Source organism: Antedon bifida, chromosome 7 (assembly GCF_963402885.1).
Source record: "Antedon bifida chromosome 7, ecAntBifi1.1, whole genome shotgun sequence".
NCBI lineage: Eukaryota > Metazoa > Echinodermata > Crinoidea > Comatulida > Antedonidae > Antedon > Antedon bifida.
The window spans coordinates 24,966,862-24,989,263 of NC_136232.1; the positions used below are offsets into that span (position 1 = coordinate 24,966,862).

Consider the following 22,402-nt stretch of genomic DNA (forward strand, 5'->3'; position numbering starts at 1 on the left):
TTACGTTTATTGTCATGTTTTTTTTTTTTTTTTATCCATATATCTTTTAATCGAGTCTGTTCATACAGTATTTTTATCATAAAATTAAATCGTTTCCTTGGCTTGAATTAAGCTCTGTTTGCACTATCAAACTAGTGTGGCATGCCCTAATATGGTAGGGATATTCCCAAATATGGTAGTGATATGGCATCATCATGTCCATATATGGGCACATCACATTTTTTTTGTCACATGAAAGTTTGATAGTGTAGACAGAGCTTTAGTAAAAATATATAACATGACTAGCCCACTAGATTAGTAAGCTAAATTATTTAAAAAAAATTAAATTCACAAAGTACACGGGATAATGTTGGCTTGCCCAGAGAAGTTTTTGCCAGACGGTGTATGCTGAATTAAACAAAAATTATAAAACTATTCACCAGATCGTCTTAAGCAGGCTTGTTGTTATATCACACTGGTGGTTAGAAGTTGCCCTATTTATTTTATTATCCCCACCAAGGATGGTCACAGCTTGCCCAGAGAGGCTTATAGCTAGAAAGTGTACGGCGGTCGGGCTAGTAGTACTAAATCGAGCTTGGTTATTTCTAATCGTGAGATATAAATCCCATGAAATTATTAATAATTATAAATCAAAGTTGTATATATTTAGTTCTGTCTAAGTAATTATTTATGTTTCAAATCAGGTTCGGTATGGAAGTAGGGTGAATATGTGCAGGAGTTCTATATATCTGTTGGTACATTCAAATTACAAATGCGACTACGCATTCAGTTAAAAATTACATCAATCACAGATTGCTAGTATCGTATATCATACTTTGTCTGTTTCTACTGATTGTTCCTAATGATCAACTCCACTTGAAATGTCCTAATTCGCAGTATATTGTTCAAATAAATAAATAATTATTAAACCAAGAGGAAGACCAAGAATATTAATGCTCATGTAGGTAGGTCACATGGTCTCCTTTTGGTTTGGATTGCAGTGTAATAGTCAGTGGCAGATCAAGGATTTTGAAATAGTGGGGGATCAGGGTCTAAAAATGGTGAAATGAAGGGCTGAGTTTAATTTGATGTCCTATCTTTTGCATTAATTACAATTTGCGAAATTTAGCGGGGCCGGGCTAGATAAGCTGCCCCCTGGATTCGCCCCTAATAGTATATGGATCTGGGGCAACATGGAGGAGATACCCGGCAGCGTGGGCTCACTCTTTTATATTAACTATCTGTACATAATTCTTTACGTTAAAGCATTCATGAATACGTACATGTGCGACGTTTCGACTTGATTTCAACAAATCTTCATCAATCAATTTAAAAGGGGCACCCTCTATAGTCTTTTGAATTATACTCTTGCGCTTTTGAGATGTTTTATTTCAAATGATAACAGAACTTGAAATCGGAGATGGGGATTTGGAGAAAAAAGGGGTTGATATAAACTTAATAAGTTAATTTTATCAAAGCATGTGGAAAAAGAAATAAACAGACAAATTTGACATTAATGAAATGAATCTGGAAAAAAAAATTATGAAAATGAAAAGTGACAGCAGATCGAAGGGGGTGTTCTTGGGGTACTCTCTTCCTTTTGATGGATAACATTAAATTATGAACTACCTTTCGACAGGCTATTAATATTCTACATTAGTCCTCCCCTGTTTAAAAAATCCTGCATCTGCCCCTCAACAATGTACTATACTATCCTCTACCCCCAATCATGTGTGGCAGACTGTTCCATTTCCCAGTGGGGATGATTGTCCAATGCATTTCCTTTATGCTCATTGAAGGGGGATATGCCAACTAAGGTCACCGCTGCATTTGTAGGTTATGTTTTTATTTGTTTCCTTATAATACCCATGTAGTAAAAATTGAGTAGGATGACGGTTATACATACTTGTGGGTCCTCAAGGTAATTCGGCTGACATTAATTTCAAAGAAACCTAAAGCAATATTTATAGTTTATAGGAAGTATCAACCACAGACAGGTGTCAAATATGTTATGAATAATAAATAACCTATGTGATGTCATTAAAATTTATCATTGTATTACTGCAAAAAAATCAACCTTCTGTTTTACTGCAGAGAAAGGACATTTCCTTTTAATTTGTATACAATAATTATAAAGAGAAATGTTTTTGATGTACTTTCTTATGTTTTATGATTTAAAAAACAATATTACATTATTACATTATTATTACATTATTACAATCTTATGAAGATATCTTAGGATTCAATTTGTTTACTTCATTATGTATGGGACTTATGTGTGAACAGGACTTATGTGTGAACAGGACTTATATGTGAACAGGACATATGTGTGAACAGGATTTATGTGTGAACTGGATTTATGTGTGAACAGGACTTATGAGTGAACAGGATTTATGTGTGAACAGGACTTATGTGTGAACAGGATTTATGTGTGAACAGGATTTATGTGGAACAGGACTTACCGTATATGTGACATGGTACTTATGTGTGAATGGGATTTATGTTTGAACATGAATTAGTAGTTTTCAGTAGTAAGTAGGGGGTCAAGACGCGAAAAATATTATCGGGTAATCTACCATCTTTTATTCAGCATATCTCAACTTAAAACGTTGTAGTAGATAACAATAAAATAAGTATAGAGTATATTATTATAGGTCATATCCAGGTATACCCTTAAACAAATAAATTCTATAGAAATCATTGCGTTTTGTTTATTATTGTCATTGCTATTATAAGCAGTTCTTTATTCTAAACACAAACAATGAACAATGGGGATGAAACACAGGTACCATAGTTCCTCAAACTTTAAGTGACGGCAAACAAAAAACCGAGCACTGTCATCATTTCAATTTATAGACCAATGAAAACAACAAGAGGACTTATGTGCGTTTGAGGTATGTGATCTACTCCCACACATCAGTGATTGAATTACTTAGCAACAAACTCCTAAGGCAAAGAGTCATCAAAAAGAAAGAGAATGGCTCTCAAAAACAAATGGGTCATAATAATAAAACCTAATATACAAAGTACAATGAAAGCCTCACAAAGGACTAAGAAACTTAAAATATCTACGGTATCTCCCAGAGCATGTACTTAACTCCTTTAGGACCTTTTACAGTTTCCATAAACTTTAACAAATTTACATTGAACATCTAGACCTAATTCTTAAGCTCTGTCTATACTATCAAACTATTTTGACAAAAACAAATGTGATGTGCCCAAATATGGTAACGATATGCCCAAATATGGTAGTGGTATGACATCATCATGTCCATATATGGGCACATCACATTCTTTTGTCACATAAAGTTTGATATTGTAGACCTATCTCTTACCTATTTAGAAGATGGTAAGAAGTTGTCGTATCCTAAATACTTGCTGAAAAATTCCTCATTTATCTGAAAAATACAGAAAAAATATAGATAACTTTATTAATATATAATATGAATTTTATTTTATCTTTTGGTTACAGATCGTGTTGAGATGTTGTCAGAAACGCCACAAGCAAAAGCCATAAAATTGGCACAAGTTTAGTTTAAGTTTTAACCCAGAACAACTATAAAGCTCTGTCGACACTATCAAACTTTATGTGACAAAAAAATGTGATGTGCCCATAAATGGACATCACTACTATATTTGGGCATATAACTACCATATTTGGGCACATCACACTTTTTTTGTCAAACTAGTTTGATGGTGTAAACAGCTTAAGAATTGGATAATATGGATAGAAGCATATGCAATGATAATTTCCAGAATCCTACGAAATTAGAAGGAAAAATATCTATTTTGAAAGATGAGTAGTTACACCTGAAAATTCCAATCAATTCAAAAAGAAAAAAAAAGTTTCTATAATTATATTCCTATTGAATATCAGTTTTAATGTATTATTATCAGAGAAAGATGCTAATTTAGTTCTCCTCACCCTTAATAAACTTTATATTATTTTTGAATCATCTGTATTATTCATTCTAAAATAAAATAGCTAATAAAATTTGGATGATATCAAATGTAGGTTTCGCTCTACCCATCTCTGATTGTCGGATGTTGAACTAATTTTCTTCAAGTCCCATGTTGTTACTCCAGACCTCCTTCAATCATTGTTTCAAATGATTCTACGAATAAAGTTGCTAAATTATAATTCAAAATTTCAGATCGGTTTTTTCAGAATAGTTGCTATTTGTCATGGAAAAAAAAAATATATCTGTATTTATAAATCCAATAAATACTGTTATAGATATTTATACATATTAGCCCTCTCGAAATATAAACTATGATTTTTTAAATGAATATAGATGTAATGCTAAGATGTTACAATAGTACTAGATAAACTAAAAAATAGTGGAGCTGTAGCTTGGTGGTTAACATGCTTGCCTTCCAATCCCAAGGTTCGGGGTTCAATCCTGACCTGCGCCAGGGTTGTAACTCACGACTCTTTCAACTCCACTCCCTCAAATGAGACTTAGTTTATATATAAGCATGATAAATTATTAAATAGTTTATCCATCCTGTAATTGGCGAGTTACTCGCTGTTGGATGCGTATGAAAAAAAATTAAAAAACCCATAGAACACACCATTAAAATTGTCGCCACAACCCAGATATGGCAGTTTAAAACTCCGGCCTCTGTTCAGTCATGCATCACTACACCTGCGCCAAACATCTTCAAACTTTCTCATTTCGCCGCCGCCTTACTAAACCTCTAGTTTTATATTAAATCAATCAAAAAGGACAAGAATAAGGATTCGAACCTGCAAATTTATGCTTATAAGTGCAGTCATTAACCTAAAGACCACAGGAAAAACCTTGTATCAACATCATACATATACAACATGCCGATGAGAGTGTATCACATGTTATCGACAATTTATATTAAATATATTTTGTCATTGTCAATTTTACATCTTTCATTCATTATTCAAAAGTCATTAGACTATAAGATAACAACTTTTAATATTTCATAGATTTTTTTTTATTAAAGTAAAAATGAGTAGTGAATCCATTACTGACCACGGTAATATTTATGAAGTTATAGCTAAAAGACAATTTTTATTGATATATATTCATTAACTAGCGTTTCAAAACATTTTAAAGCACTGTAAGTAAGAATTTTATTACGATTTTATTATAACATTTTGTGAAGTCCTCACTTGCTAAGTGCATGTGGATGTATTCACTGTGTGCATATTGCCTAAGTTAAGTTGAATAACGATTCTTTTCATTGTATTGGAAAAGACTTTCAAGACATTTTCTTTGATTTTTAACATATTAATTCTTACTGTGTGCTCAATAATAATGTTTGTCTTATATATAGAGCGCCTAATACAACTGTTTGATATTAAATACTTTATCTTAGTGCTATATACACAAAAAATAGTAAAAGTTCATGAAATATCCTAAAACAATGTAAAATGACAGTACCTCTCCAATGAGAGATTTTACTAAGTATATACGGGCTCCCAGCCCCAAAATACAATAAATATTATAAGTTACCATGAACATTAGATAGGTACAATTGACATGATCTATATTTAAATTGGATTGTATTATAACTTTGTTTCTTAATCTCTGTCTACACTATCAAACTAGCTTCACAAAAAAAGTGTGATGTTCCCAAATATGGTAGTGATATGCTCAAATATGGTAGTTATATGACATCATCATGTCCATATATGGGCAAATCACATTTTTTGTCACGTAAAGTTTGATAGTGTAGACAGAGCTTTAGAAAACTGTTGAACTTAAATCAGAGATGTCTTCTGTTTCAAGACCCTGCTATAGTAACCGTAGACTTTCTTCACAATGGAAAAGTTGTAACAGTACAGATTACCTTTCTTTTGAACGGTCAATGACAAATTAAATTGTAAAAGCTAAATAATATTCGAAACCAATCTTGACGGAACATCCTGTATTTCACTCTAGAATCTTTTAACAAACTTTCAACAGTTTGAAACAAACGAATACAAACAAAGAAATTACACAAACCTTTTACAAATGTACAATTACCAAAGAAGAATAAACTTTAGCGTTACTAAATGGTCCACTTCTTACTGAACACTTTGTACTCTCTTTAAAACTAAATTCACATTGAATGAATGGATACCAGTTTTTTTCCAACAATCCTATTACGTACTTGGCTCTGTGACAAAAATTCCAGCCAAACAACTGAACAATTGTTTCCAGCTTGCATTGTGTTTTAAAAATGAGGAAATTCACTGTTAAATATTAGGTTTCTTATTTTCATAAAAAAAATGACCTTGCCTGTCAACACAAGGTGCTTGGTTCAACTTTCATATATTTCGTTTTGCAGACCTCCCAAAAATAAAATTTAAAAATAACGAGAACAAACTCTTTTGTTTTCATTTCTTGTGCTATGCCACATTACGGATGGTCATTTGTGATTGGTCAAATTACTTTGACACGCATTGTGTGTACATCCTTCATTGCAACATAGTGGCTTTAAAGTCCGCTAAAGAATTTACTCTCAATGCAACATATAAAATTGCTTTTCCACCAATCGTGCATCGTCCTTTGCAAATACAGTTAAACTAACATTTGTTATTGGGACGAATCTAAACACTATAATACTGCCAACCCTAACACTAACTAACACTAACAAACTAACACTATTACATTGGATTGATAATTAGAAGGATGAACAGAAAAGGTCAGTTTAATTATGACTAAACATGTGGAACTTTATTTCATTAATTATTGGAAAACTCAAGGTAAATATGCTTAGGCCTGCATCAATACAGACAATAAGAAATACCTTACATTAGTAGAGAATGAATGACACTAAACTGGGAAATACCAATCCTCTTTATGGAAGACAACACTTTTTGTCTAATTGACTAATAATACACATAATGTATACATTACTTCCAATTTTGTTGGATTATTCTATTATATAAAAAGTAGAAAGATATTTGAAATGAAAACATTATGGCCTAAGACTATGGTCAAGATGTATGCCTCTATTGGAGAAACATGCCCCAAGAAACTTCCTAAGGGTAGTCATGATACTCTTGACAGGAACCCAGATGTCCCAAGACCATGGCCAAGGAGAAAGCCAGCTCTTGATGGCACAAATCACAACCAAAGGATGCATTCTCTCTATCTTTCGTGTTCTCTCTTTACAATAATCTTGATACGGAAAAGGTCGTAGTGATTCCGCATACCCGTACCCCCTAATCTTGGTTAAAGTGCCCGTTTAACCTAGAGACTAGCAACAGACGTGGTGGTAAATAGGCCTAACTATTGTAGCCTAGCTTGTGATGATTTTTGCCATTGTTATGGAAAAACGAATCCCTTATAAAAATCCTGACTACACAGACTTGCTCACCTAGCTTTTGTGTTGTTGCTGTCACTGTTTTCAGTTGAAGAATTTAGTGACACAATCATACTGTTTGGTCATTAAAACAACTTCATACAGTGGATTGTTTCAATCCATACCGATTATTGTTGTATAATTTATTTTACTCAATCAGATTTAACCAGATATGTATACAAATGACAATTCATACCGCAGGCCGAAAGTCCTTCATAATATTATGTACATTTACAAAGTGAGAAAACAAAAAGATTTAAATTCTAAAGCGATACTAATCCAAGTTCAAACTCAAAATTAAAGTTGTTTCAAATTTTTTTGATGAGGTATCATTATCGAATTGACATCAAATTTGACGATCTAATATTTTGACAAAAACATGTTTACAAGTTTTTGGGGATCCTCTTGAGATTTCAAAAGACAACCACAATTGAAGATGTCACCTAAAGTGTCCAGAAAACACTAAATGTTATCAGCATATCAGACAAAAAGCAAGTGTATTTTAACTCAATAGCCTGGGACACAATTACACCATGGAGTAATCTCTTCAGCTCCTCGATCTTTCCAAAGATTGTGATAATAACTTCAGCAGCCAATCAAAAACGAGTAAACTGATGACATCACAGGTAGACAAGCTCAAGGCCACCTGGGTAATATGCAACATCTTCTTGATCTTTCCAAAAATTGTGATAATAACTTGCATCAGCCAATCGAAAACGAGTAAACTGATGACATCACAGGTAGACAAGCTCAAGGCCACCTGGGTAATATGCGAATCAGTTACTTTGGATGGCAGTGCCCTAATTACCTGTAATCATAATACGACAAATTATGAATTTCCTCTTTTTTCCCCGTCCCTCTTCAATAATAAAGCGTATCGGCATGTCGTCTTATTATATAGCAGTAACTTAAGCCAACTATGTTTTGTCGGATATATTCTCTTACATATATCGTATTGTGATATATTCTGAAATAGTCGATTTGTTCATAAATATTAAATACATTCTTTCCTTTTTATTTATTTATATTTTAAACTTTAATATGAACCTGAGCTTTCATAAACATATGGTATAAAGTTATTACGCCTTTCTTTTTTTCTCAAAGTTTTTTTTTTTTGCTGTAAAGTTTAAACTAATATCTTTTGCATTGTGAATTTCAAAATTAGGGGCTCCCTTGGATCTGCCCATGGTAAAAAAAAAGGTAAAAAGACAGAGAGAGAACAAAGTGGCAAGAATTTTTTCAGAGATATTGACAAGTACTTGGAAAAGTAATAAATAGATAATAGTGTTTAAATAAATCATTGTTAAGGAAACGTATATTATGAATGGATACACCCACTATAGAAATGTTTAAAAGGCATTCATTTGTAATCTATAATAACAAATTAACAATTGTATTATTCCCATACCTGAATCATTTGATGTGGAAAATAATAGCAAGATCATTACACAGCACTTTTATTCTTTTCAACCATAATTGTTATATTCTCTTTGTTGGGTAATATTACTCTATAGTGAGGTATACAAACTAGGTGTAAAGAAACAATCTCTGTTATCTATATCTGCCATACTGTAGGCGGATTCAAGGGGGAGAGCCCAATTGGCCCGGACCGTTCCCCACCCCCACCCTGAATTTTGCAAAAGATAGGACACTAACTTCAGTTCAGCAAAATCCTGGATCTGCTACTGTATCTAGGGGCATGTAGCTAGGGGTAGGGAGTTCAGGGAAAGAAGAGGTTAAAGGTTAAAATGAAACCCTCTTTTTTTAAAAAGTGCATCAAAACCAGTTTTAAATGCATCCTCGTAAAATTCTCTTTTAAATTGTCAATTTTTGCACATTTATCCCTGAAGCTTCAATTGCACCCAATCCTAGTAAGCTTCATTATGAGGCTGCATTGGGATCAATACACCCTGTACCAGCTAGCAGTTAAGTAAAGTTAAATAGTTCCAACTAGCCTAACTAACACAAAAATACAAGATACCTAACATTGTCATTTCAACATTGTCCATGCTAGACTGTTCGCTGAATATATATACGTCAACAGTATTTAAATTTTATTACTGATTTAAAACAAAAAAACAAAGATATTCATACTTCAATAAAAGCAATACAAAACGCAAACTGATAGTGTACAACGCAAGTATTTCAGTCTGTACAACGAGAGTTCGGCAGAATGATACTGAATTCTGGAAGAGTGTTCCATGATATTCATTATCTTAGGTTGTGCATAGGTAAAAGATTTAAATATCTTTAATATCTTCAATGTAACTGCTTAATCTAATAATATCATCTTTCCATCAATTTACTAAAGATGTCAAATTCTGACCACCTTGCCTGCAGTTAAAGCAAGCTACGCATTGAACTACATTAACTATGATCGTTGAGGCCAGTAGATGGGATATCTGTCCCACAAATGACGGATGCGAAGAGTGATGGAAGGAGGAAAGTATTAACTGAGAATGATACATACTACCCGCCTACGGTATAAATTAGGCCGTGTAGTTTTAACATACCTGAATTTGTTTTCTCCAAAGCATTAGATTAGGTGCTGTATCAACGACAAGTAGATCTGAAGGAAAGAAATTAAAATAAAATCATTAATTTTTCTAGTATACAGCTATCTTAATAAAGTCATAAAATAACTTGTCATAACAAGACATTTTTTAATATTAAAAATAATTTAATATGATCGTACTCAGGTGGTTCCAGGATTTTTTAAACAGGAGACTGTTAACATAATAGAAATAGTAATAAAAAAAAAACACACAAAAGTAGTTCATAATTTAATTTCAAATGTCAAAATCCTCTGGTAGAACTAGAAGGTACTAACATTTCCAAAAGAGTACAGCTGAAAAGACATGAGTGAAATGAAAATGGGTGAAAAGGAAAAAGAGTGGAAAGAAAAAGAATGAAAAGGAAAAAGATTGGAAAAAAATTAGATAGACATGATGGAAGATGTGGAAAGCTGAAATTAGCTGATTCTCAAATACTGGATCAATAATTTGTACAGTATCATAAGCAAATTCTATGATACAGTGTCACATAATGTATCATATGTCACTCCTGTATCATATCATAGACCATGCCTAGTATAACCCTATTGCAGAATTTGCCTATGATATGATTGAGCAAATGCCATACATGTGAAATACAGTAGAGAATCAGGTGTAGAAAAAGTATAACCAAGATAATAAAGGTGAAAAGGAAAATCAGTAAAACACGAAGTAAAGATAGGAAGAAGTGGACAGCTGAAATAATACTGTGGAACAAGTGAGAGGGAATAATAATTATTATAATGATAATGATTATAAATTACAGTTTAAGAATTACTTATAGTCTATCAATAATAAATCAATGTATTGTACACAATTACATTACTTTGCCAGAATATAGGAAAAAGTAAAAATTAAGTAAGAATTTCCTTTTTTTTTTGTTATTTCTTTGAGGAAACAGACATGTATCTGGAAATGCAATTTCTACTTTGCAGCTATTTGTAATACCTTGGTTTATATAGCATGCATTATACTATACTCATTAATCATTTCTCTATTTTGAAAATAAAAGAGAATATTGAGACAAAAACGATTTATACTACAATCGAGAAGGTCAGGTTGTATTAAGCATAGAAGGAAGGTATGACCAACTACGGAAAACGTTAGTAGTAACAGACTCGGCAGTTGCGGACAAAATTGCAATGCTACAGTATTAACAAGCCAGTAGTAGTGCCACTATAAGGTGTGAAAACAAATTTTTGTTTGTTTCGCTACACACAAAATTAGTACATTAACAACTGTATGTGTGGTGATTTTCATTATTTCAAGCAAAACTCGAGGACAAGTGACAAAATAAAAATGTGGTTAGTAATAAAGTGGTCCTTAGACAGGTGGTCTAATGTACACATGTGGTCTTTAACTCAGGTGGTCCTTTAGACAGGTGGTCTTTTAGCCAAGCATATAACTTCCTATATATTTATTTTTACAACTTGAATGTACTGTTTTCCCCCAGTTGTACAATTGTGGTATTTTTACCTTCAACTTTTGAGGACTTCTGCTAGAATAATTTTAAGTAGGAACATCAATGTTCTATAGTGTATTAACATTTTAAACTGATCATTCGTAGCCTAATGATAATAGTTATTAGTACATATTTTATGTAAAACACAACAAAATAATGCGACATGCTTCATATCTTCAAACACATTTCCAGCATAGCTGACAGTGTCAAGGGCATCGATCACTTTATCTGTCTAATTTTATCCTTTTCAGGTCACTGAAACATGGAACAATGTATTTTTCAATCACCTACGTAGTCATGATTAAATCAATAAAATTCCCGAAGGATACGCCTCGGATTATTAAGAATAATGGGCCAGTATTCTTGTTTTTTATCAATATCTGACTGACAGAAAAGTAGGAACAAAACAACAGTTTAAAAAACAATGAAATAGTTTAATTTTAAGAAAATAAGAGAAGAGAAATTAGATGATTTTCAGGACACTGCTATTAAGGGGCATCCCTATTAAAGGGACAGTTTCCAATGAAAAGAACAAGGGTAAATATATGTTTTAACACTACAGCCAACCCCTATTCAGATTCTAGTTGTTTCACTATTGAGAGGGGCGCCCAATTTAAAACTTGCTTGCTGTGGCGTCCCTTTTCCACTTATATATTAATTATGTTCATTATCGGTTGTATATTTATTATGTTACTTTGTATTTTGCTCTATTATTTGTGGAAATAAATATTATTATTATTAAAATACCTCTATTAAGGGGACACTTTTTGGAGTCCTGAATGTGTCCCTCAATTTAACTGTACAATGATTGTAATTATGAATTATATATTTATTACCACAGCGTTCATATCTGTATGTTGTCAAAAACTACAAAAACTCTTGTAATCTGAAAAAGTACAATGAAATACTAAACAATTAAATTTCTATACAAGCTCTTGAAATAAATAAAAGTCCTTAAGCTAGGCCCCACTAAAAAATTCCATTTAACAAGACTCTTTTGTTGTAGATGAATAGAAAAATACAAAGGAAAACATTCATTGTTCAGTGCAGTCATTCAGGTCTAACTACGCACAATAGCTGGTATGTGGATGTATTATATCAACTTCTTGATTGTTAGGTAGAATAAATAATTATTGTATGACAACGGTGATAGATTCCTATACACCAATTTTCCAAGTCACGAGGCATGAACAAGTATATCTGTCGGGCACGCAACCCAATCAAAGAGAACAAAAAAAAGGACAAAACCACTTTTATGGGTTAATTTGGCGATCATAAAATGAGGAAATAAAAATACCGTAGCTTTTATATTATAAAATTAACATTTTGAATAATAAAAATAATTACTAATATATATATTTATTTATTTTAAATTTTTTAAATTGCACTGATGAAGGGCTAGTTTTGCCCGAAAGCTATGCTAACTTTTCTGGCTGTTTTACTTTATCGTTTCGATTTAGCTTTTCACTTTTTTTTTTGTATCTCCATTGGGATCCAGCCACTGATACCCACAGCATTGTCATTTTTTCAGTTATTTGCCTTTGGATTTATCCATTTTAAATTATACATTTTATAGAAAAAGGGGTTAAAACTCGGGAATAACAGAAGTTCTTGAAGGCAAATGGCTTGGTTTTTGATTGTTTGTACTAACATGGAAAAATAAGATTAGGCCTAAATATGAGTTTCTCTATGTCTGTCAAATACAAAAGAAAGAATTGTTTAAAATGAATTATACTATCAAATATTAATTTTGATAGATAAAATGATATTTGCATAATGTATGATTATAGTACAACAAAGACAATCATAAACAATTAAGTATGTATTTATATGAAGATAAAATTAATTTTTAATGACATCAATCAATTTGAGGTCAGGATTTAACGGTTGCGTCCATAATGCGGTATTCAATCAAGTGAGTGACAGGCCATCAGAAATCATCATTGCCAAGAAGATCTGCTACCAAAAATAAATAGCTTTTTGAACTAAACAATATTTCAAGTTGAATCGATTGTGCAATTATATAAATTAATTATAAAACAAGGTTAACGGAGTGCCAGTGATTAGTGGGTATCTACCTACCCACAGGAGAAATAACAACGAATTAGGCAACACAAGCAAAGCATACAAAACTGTACACCTGACAAGAGATAGTGCTTTGCCATCCTTATTATACTGTGTAATTAACAAAAGGCCATTATACGTGAAAAACAACAGAGTAGAAACAGAGCGATAGCCTAGGGATGTGGAAAATTAATGACCCGTTGCTTTAATTAAGTCCCTGAGTGGGAGACCAATTACAGCCTGGCCAACTACAACATTTAATTTTTAACATCCAGATACTAATGTGACAGTGGTTTAATACAACAGCTAAATTTCACCTCATAATAAGATTCAATGGAAGAAGAACATAGGCCCTGCCCACCTTTCTTGATTACCTTGTATGGCCAGGCATCCAGCCAGTTGGTAAGCCACAATAATTGGGTCTTATGCGCAAGCACACAATGCTAACACAGCAAGTTATTGTTACCCCATATGAAAGTGATTATCTGAAGAATGCGATCAGGAATGTTGTAAATAGCCTGTATTTTGCCCCAAGGTTGCTGCTTAAATAATACACAGATGATAGGAGAGCAACTTCAGATGTGTACAGGTATCCTTGGGGGCTCTGCTAAGGTGTTCTAGAACAATACAATAATATGACATGCTGACACGGCGGCGGCGGGAGGAACAAAGTAGGATTTTCAAAAAAGGTTTACCAAGTCTCTTAAATCACATCAGAGGGCTATTGAAAAACTAATTTCCTGTATTGTCAAAGATAATAAATTTTTCATATAACAATACGTCTATTGTTTAATCGTTTACATTATTTTTTTTCTAATGATAAAGCTGTATTGTTCTACTCTTTGAATCTTTAGATTGTAGGAAATTAGTTTTAAATTATATATTGTACATATTCTTATAGTGGTCTAATGGTAGGGCATCTGCTTATCAAGATAAAGAGTCTAAGTTCAAATCTTAGGTTGTACATTATTCTTATTTTTGCTTTTTAAACATTTTTCTTCAAGCTTTCTATTCCTAAGTGGTTTTAAGTCACCTTCTCGGAAAAAAGATTATTAAAAAAAAAACAATACTATTAAGTATTATTGTATTTTTAATACATTGTTAAATTAGAATTTTATATATTTCTGTATTATAGTAATTTAACTTATGCACATTATAGTATATGATGTTCCTAAGTTTAACCATGGAGTAATGGTTTTTTAACAATGGCATTTTTCTGTAAATTTTACTATTAAAAAAGAAAAATGCATGTTATTTTACAATACAATGTTCATTTGTATAAATAACAATAATTCCATTGTAACACTTTATATTATTTCATAAGCATGATGACGTTTTATGTTTTATATAAAAGTCCTTGAATTTAATATTAACAATGAAGCCTGACTCATCTGCCTACAACAATGGAAAAATAAAATTTGACAGGTTTACAAATTTGACGTTTCAAAATAAAATTACAAGTCACAATGTCAAAAGAACTGAACAAGGAGGATATTTACACTTTTTGGCATTTTAAAACATAAATTATTTTTTAACGGAAAAACTGTGACAATTTTAGCTATTGCAGAGATTTACTTATTACTATTAAAATAATTTATTATAGACTATAATTTTCAGTGATATTTTCAATGAAGTCTTTCACTGGCTAACCAGGTGAAAAAGATAAAAATCATGCCAAAATATAAAACAATATTTATTTCTAGAATAGTTATAATCAAAGCTACGTTGTTTCCTTTTTGTTTAGTATACTCATTCCATTTTTAATCTTATATTCATATTTACTTCTCTGTTACCTGGTATACTTCCTCTCTATGTAATATATCTCCCTGAACTATATAAATTTAATAAATGTATAAAAACATGTAAGATAAAATATATCAAACATTGACAATCTAATGTACTGGATTGCTTTGCTTGCTTTCTTCGATTAGAACACCGATATGGAAACGTGTAATTTATTTATGTGCTTTTCGACAAAACAGTTATTTTTTTTCCCGTTTTGAATTTGTTTGAAAATATAATACGAAATACAATTTAAAGTCAACTGAAATGAACATATTACTATAACCAAGTATAAGCCCATGCTTGAGTATAATAAGCCCATGCTCAAGTTTAGTCACATGCTTGAGTATAAGCCTATGCTCGCGTATAAGCCCATGCTCGCGTATAATCCCACCTCATTTATGCTGAATTTAAACAAAAGAACACTATTGTAAATTTGGAATACAAAATATTTAAATAAAACTTTTGGTCTCAATAAATTCCTCTAAACTTCACTGCTTTTGTTTTTCATTTTGTATTGAAAAAAAAAACAAACAAAAACTTCAAAAAATAACTCTATTTATAGACTTTTGTTTCCTTTTAAGGAAATGTTATATCAAAGTATTAGTAGGCCATTATTATTGACTTAAGTTCTTTAACAAAAATTCTATTGAAATATCAGTACGTCAAAGCATTGTTATATATTGTGTTGAACAAAACAAAATGAATGGAAGAACTAGGTTTCGAAGTAGAATAAGTTTTTGTCAAGTCTTGGTTCCCCACCCTTATATAAACAATTCCAGGTCAATAAATAATAGAAGCTGTGGATTGTGTAAAGCATCTTGTATCAGATCTGATTTCAGGCGTAGCATTATGTATGCTTGACAATGTTAGAACTATATTGTCGAAATTGGACCCACATTCCAGAGTGTTTCAGGCTAGGCCCAAAAGGACTGTCATTACATTACAGTCATAGAAAATAGAATCATTTTAAGTCACTTTAATAATACCTCACTGTCTACTGAAATGGACTATTCATTGTTTTGTGCTTTTAGAAATACTATATAAAATATATAAACTCCGTATGTTCACATATAATTGAGTTACTTTCCAGAAAATTTACTTTTATTAGTTCTACAATGTATACTTTTGAACCCAATAGAAGATGTTTATATGATAAAACCCAACTAGACCACATATCACACAACTTTATGTTGTAATGCACACTACAACACAGTTTAATAGCAATATATACTATAATGTCATTTAAACATTCAGTTTATATTTAGTCTAATATTAAACAAAAACTTTTGAGTTCGTTCTGGGAAAACAAAACGTTTACAAATTTCATTTTTCTATTATACTAAAAACAAAGACTGCTATTTAAACAATGTAGTAAAAGACTGAAATAGAATTTTAGCTGAAAAACAATTATCTTGTCCTTTAGATGGGATGTTGTATTGTTGTGCCTGGAATATTTGTATCAAAAGAAGTGTGCATTTCACTAAACTTTTTTTGCAATATTTGAATACAAGAGTAGGGATTTTTCATTTTCTTAACTACAGATCTTTTATAGGTGTTTAGACATTTCACCTAAATCAAAAAATGAATATTAAGTTCATTTATTCAATGGTTGAAAACCAACGAAAACTTTCTAATATCTATTAATATAATTCAAAAAATCTACAAAGCAACTAGAAAATAATTTGATGCGAACACAACCTTAAGATATAGGACTGTTTGTATGAAGCATAATTTGATGCGGACACACCCTTAAGATATAGGGCTGCTTGCATGAAACACAATACACGCTAGAGATAAGGCTGCTTCAGTCTAATTCAAACAAACTCATTTTCTATCGTATCTTCTATGACAGCTGCAACGAACAAATACGTATTGTGTTTTTAATTACGGTCATATCTTGAAATCTAGTCAATTTTCTTCAACAAACTTACAAGAATCAATATCTGCTGAATTCTATGTAATTAGAACAAGTGATCCAATGGGGATGCAAATTTAATTTGTCATTTTAGGTAAAACTAAACAAAATGAAGAATGTTTTTGCATTAAAATAAAATCCCACTCCAATAAAAAAGTTAATGTATTTAATGTCATACAGTGTTGAGAACAAAATCTACAAAACTAATTAATTCCCACTAGGACACAAACACGAGCACCTTGACCAATCACAAGCCATAATTTTAAATGATTCGTCACTTGTGATTGGTCAAATTACTTAATTTTTAAAATAAATAAATAGAAAAATAAAATCATAATGTTCATTCATTCATTTGTATTAATTGTTTTTTATTATGTTTATAATCTTTTATTGAATACTGTAAATGTTCAGATTTAATTTTAATTTTTTTATATTAAAAAAAAACATACTTCTATTGTGTAATATAGTGCTATATAGATTATAATATATAAGTGTAAAACAGTAATCATTTACACAATTTGCTGCTAATATATTACAGGAAGCCAGATGTTATACAAAGTGCTTCAAAATAAAATCAATGAAAATGTAATATATTTTGCACAATTGTTTGCTAACTCGTTGTATTGTATATAGTATTAGTTGTTTCTATGCATTAATTTGCACTACCATATTCATATTGTTGTAAAGACTGTTTTAAAATGGTTTTAGTTTAAGCTACGTTTCACACTGAGCTCAGATTCCTGTACAGAGTCCGGGGAATAAAATGTGCAGTACAGTACAGTTTTGTTCCTCCCACTGATGCCAGTCGCATCCAAGAGGCAGTCTTCTCTAGCATCCAAATATATGCTGGGTCCGACTGTTGAAGGGCTTCCTTGACTGGGTTAGCTTCTTAGCTTGACTAGGATCGCACTGAAGGAGATTGCTTAATTTAATCCAGGGGTCACGATAGTATGGTTTTCGGGCTTGGAGAAATGGGTTCATTGTTTAAGAATAGAACACTTCACATTAACTATGGATTTCTATATACTTTTGGATTCCTATACAAAACATACATGTGAATGGGCAAAAAAATTTGTACAGTAGCCTAGAATTTTCTCTGGACATTTGACCGAATACTGGTTCAGTGTGAACATAGGTTTAGTCAAGAGTTCTTCTGTTTGGGAAAAATTTATTTACTCACAGAATTTTTATTTTTTATTTTTGTAACATTATCGCTAAAGAGGCTAAGTCTGGAACTCGCTGTTTCATTAAAATTTCATAAAAAATTAAAAGCAAAATGTATTTTGACAATGCACTAATGCTAATTATACAGTATATATTAATGTATTAATACTACTAATTAGTAATTTCTGAATAAATATATCCTTGTAACAGTGACAATGTTCTATTGATTTCTTCATATACATAATTCTCTATTTCCCAATAAAACGACAATACGAAGCAATGTTCAAATACACTACTAGTATATAGTATAGTATACCCTTCATTTAACTCTTAAGACTTATGTTTAAGTTAGTAATGCATTTTGTGTAATCTTCATCATGATCCACTCTTAACGAGGAGAAACATAAAAACAAGCAGGACAGTAGATCTTATTATTAAGCACATCTGCTTATTACAATGTTACTAATGATGAATTAACTCAATTGACCTTTACACGCAGGTCAGCCTATATTTGTTTCTGACTATTTGCTGGTCTGGTTAAGATTATGTCACTTTTTTAAACTCGGTTTAATTTTTTAGCATAGAAATAACTGACTACGTGGCAAATGTGATATAAATCATTATAATCTTATTCTTACCAATTTTACTAAATGCACGATATTGATAAAAACGTACAGCTCTAAAAATAACATTGTTTTAGTTTAAAAAATCATTATTATGAATTAATTTATGACATTTTTTAAAAATGGGAAGCAAGTTGTCATCAGCGATATCCAGAATCCAAGATATTACACATGAAAATCCATTAACTAATTAACTAAAACATTAGAAATCATAGCAGATGACATTTGGACGATGTTGGCTAGGGTGGAATCACTAGAAACCCAGTTCCAGATGCAGAATTTTGAAATAGGAAGGGGAAGACCCAGGGCCTAAACATTTTAAAATTAAGTGTTTGAACTTGATGCATTGTCATTTTGTTCTGATCTCAGATACAGTATCTGAGTTTTCTAGACACCCTGTTCATATATGGGCAAATTCCATTTTTTTGTATCAAATAAAGTTTGACAGTGTAGAAAGAACTTTTTCCATTTTTCCATCCATCCTTAATTTGTTGGCACTTTCTAACTTTTTTCACAACCATCTCTAATTTATAGCCTTCATGCTAAGCTTTTTTCCACCCACCCTTTACTTGTTGGCAAGCACCCTAAATTGTTGCCACTCATGTTTAATACGTTAACACCTCCCCCCTCCCACATATGCCATTGATCATACATATCTGGAAAATCCATACAGTACATTCAGAATGCAAATGTTACTAATTTATTTTCTGCAATACTGTATAACAAATAATGTATTATTGTTATGGGTATAAATAAGATTAATAGATATGAATATAATTACTATAGTTAAATTATAATATTCGCCTAAATAATAATAATTAACTTAATTGAGAATAACTAAATATATAAATATTTAATTAAAATATTATACAAATAAATCAATATAAAATCTTTAAGCGACCATTCAGAAAAAGTCAAAATACTGAAAATGATTTAAAAATGTTAAATTAAAATGCAAGCGGTAAATGAAACGGCTGGGAAATAAACACAAAGATTTTAAAATTCCTTTGAAAAATTAAATTGGAAATACAGAAGCAAATGTTCACCATTATCATCAATATTTATTATTAAGAGCTTCAACTTTCATCCTAACTGCACTTAAAATATGCAATGTACGAGTTGCGTATTAAATAGCATTAGTAGTAAGTAAGAATAGGCTCATCAATGTAGACGTACGACTCATGAACTATCGACAATTAATGTTCTTTTTTTGTTTCAATGTTTCCCCTTGTTGACATACAAACATTATATAGGTTATGTTGGTGTTTACCCCGATGTTGAACTTGTAACAGACGGACAGACAGGTAAAGAAATTGATTCGCGAACAACCCGTGCAGCCCCTCCTGACATTGGGACATACATTCTAAATAAGATAACGTCCGACAACGAATTTATTACCTTCATTTATCAGACATGCAAAATGAGTTATTATTCTGACGATGGAATGAGAGAAGACAAGGAATCCGGCAATAACAAACGGTCTCACTTATGAGATACAGAGTTATATCCAAAATGGGTGATCAGTTGCCGAGTGACCTTGTGACTCCACTTGTTCATTATTATCAACGCAGAATGGGTCACAATGCACGGATCACACTTTTTGATAAGCAAGATTAAATGCAGTGTAAATGCATGTATTTTTATAGAGTTTAAACCATTAAAATAAAATAAAGACATGGTTATTTCCATATAGGAAGTCTTAATGAGTTTAGGAAGTTTTGTTTGTATTCTGTATGAATGGGCAATATGGCTGTAGAATTGAAGGTAAAACCAATAGGAAATATATAGTTTATATGTCAAACAAACACCAAACAATAATAGATATAGAAATTCTGATTTGAAATATTATAATACCATAATTTCAATTATATATTTCAGAAGGAGAAATAGAGGTGTGCTTTTTATTTTCTTCAAATAATAGGTCGGAGTTCTCGTCAATTTGTTGTTCATTGTTCCTTATCTCCTTTGTCTATTATCCTTAATATTAAAGTTCATATCAGTATTATATTATTATAAACCATTTTCACACAGAAATTGTGGATATATTGTGGTTCATTGGTCCCAGCAAAAAGGTGAAAAAAACTGTCATTTACAGCATAAAATGGTCAAAATGTCTGTCAGACAATGAGTTTTTGGTTAAATTTAACTGTTTATATTGTCTTTATAAGTTAAATCATTTTCTTTTTTGTTATATATTATATGAATTAATAATTATTTGTAATAATAATTCTTACCTATCCATATACATATTACTGTATATAAATATTAATACAAATTGACAATGTGTTTTTGGTTAAATTTGAACGTTTACTTTACTTTACTGTTTTTATAAGTGAAATCATTTTCTTTTTCGTTATATATATATATAATAAATTAATAATTGTTTGTAATAATAATTCTTTAATACCTATCCATATACATATTATATAAACATTAATACATGCACAGCTTATAAAATAATATACTCTACTTTCATGAGCACTCACCTACAATTACCCAACATACATATTATAATAATAGTAGTTTATTATACCTTAAGCTGTTCTTCAGATTAACAAATTTATGTGATTCAATTGTTTGTCAGAGTTTAAAACAAGAGGAAATGTCTAATACGCACAGCACATCAATTCCATACATCTTTATCTAAATATTTATCAAATGTTGACACACATATCATTTATATTATTACCATTCAATTTTTGTTAGGCACGTTCACGTCATTTAGTATATTTAAAATTATATTTTATTCTTATCTTGAAGCGAGAAACAACATAGCAGGATGGAAGTTAATGCTCAATGTTTAAAGCCGTGATTTGGTGGAGAGTTTATCGAAGAAACATGGGATTTAAAAGCGCAAGTTACACAGTATTCAGAGACACATTCAGAAAAGGGAAATTGGAGTCGTGTACTATTTTTAGTAACACGCAACAGGAATCAAAGCGAAACCCATTTATTCCATGCTTTAATAAATATTTTTGTTTTACTTAATTTAAATTGAAATGGAATAATTGTTGGTAAAGTCGATGCAACTTGATCTAAATGACAATCTTCTCTGATTTACTAAATCAAACTAAGTTCATGATAATGTCATGTTGTTTTGGGTAATTAATAAGATTGTGCCTATTGAATTGTATTGTACAGAAAGAAGACAAACACTAATATTTTGTGTCTACAGTATATTATTGGCTGTACACTGTATAATGTACAACCATACAGTGTTGGTACACTACACATTCACACTGTATTGTAACTGTACGGTAGTGTGTGGTACACTCAAAGTGTATTGCAACCATACATTGTAGTGGTAAGTACTGTATTGCAACCATACAGCAACCGTACAGACTTTAGTGGTAAATACTGTACTGCAACCGTACAGCAACCGTACAGACTTTAGTGGTAAAATACTGTATTGCAACCGTACAGACTTAAGTGGTATTACTGTACAGTAGCGATAATAATACTGCATTCGAACCATACAATAATGTGGTACAAACATTACTGATACCAATAGATGCCCTGATTATGTTTA

At 31.3% G+C, this 22,402-nt stretch overlaps 1 protein-coding gene across 2 annotated transcripts in view; it reads right to left on the reverse strand.

Moving 5' to 3' along the window:
- Nucleotides 1–22,402, reverse strand: part of LOC144848764 (transcription factor SOX-5-like) — a 63,052-nt gene that overhangs the window by 38,247 nt on the left and 2,403 nt on the right. For both annotated transcript variants that reach the window (XM_078705676.1, XM_078705675.1), the window contains exons 2-3: nucleotides 9,822–9,877; nucleotides 3,315–3,377 (exon numbers count right to left, since the gene is read on the reverse strand). The gene's annotated coding sequence lies outside the window, so the exon portion shown is untranslated. The remainder of the gene's footprint in view (nucleotides 1–3,314; nucleotides 3,378–9,821; nucleotides 9,878–22,402) is intronic.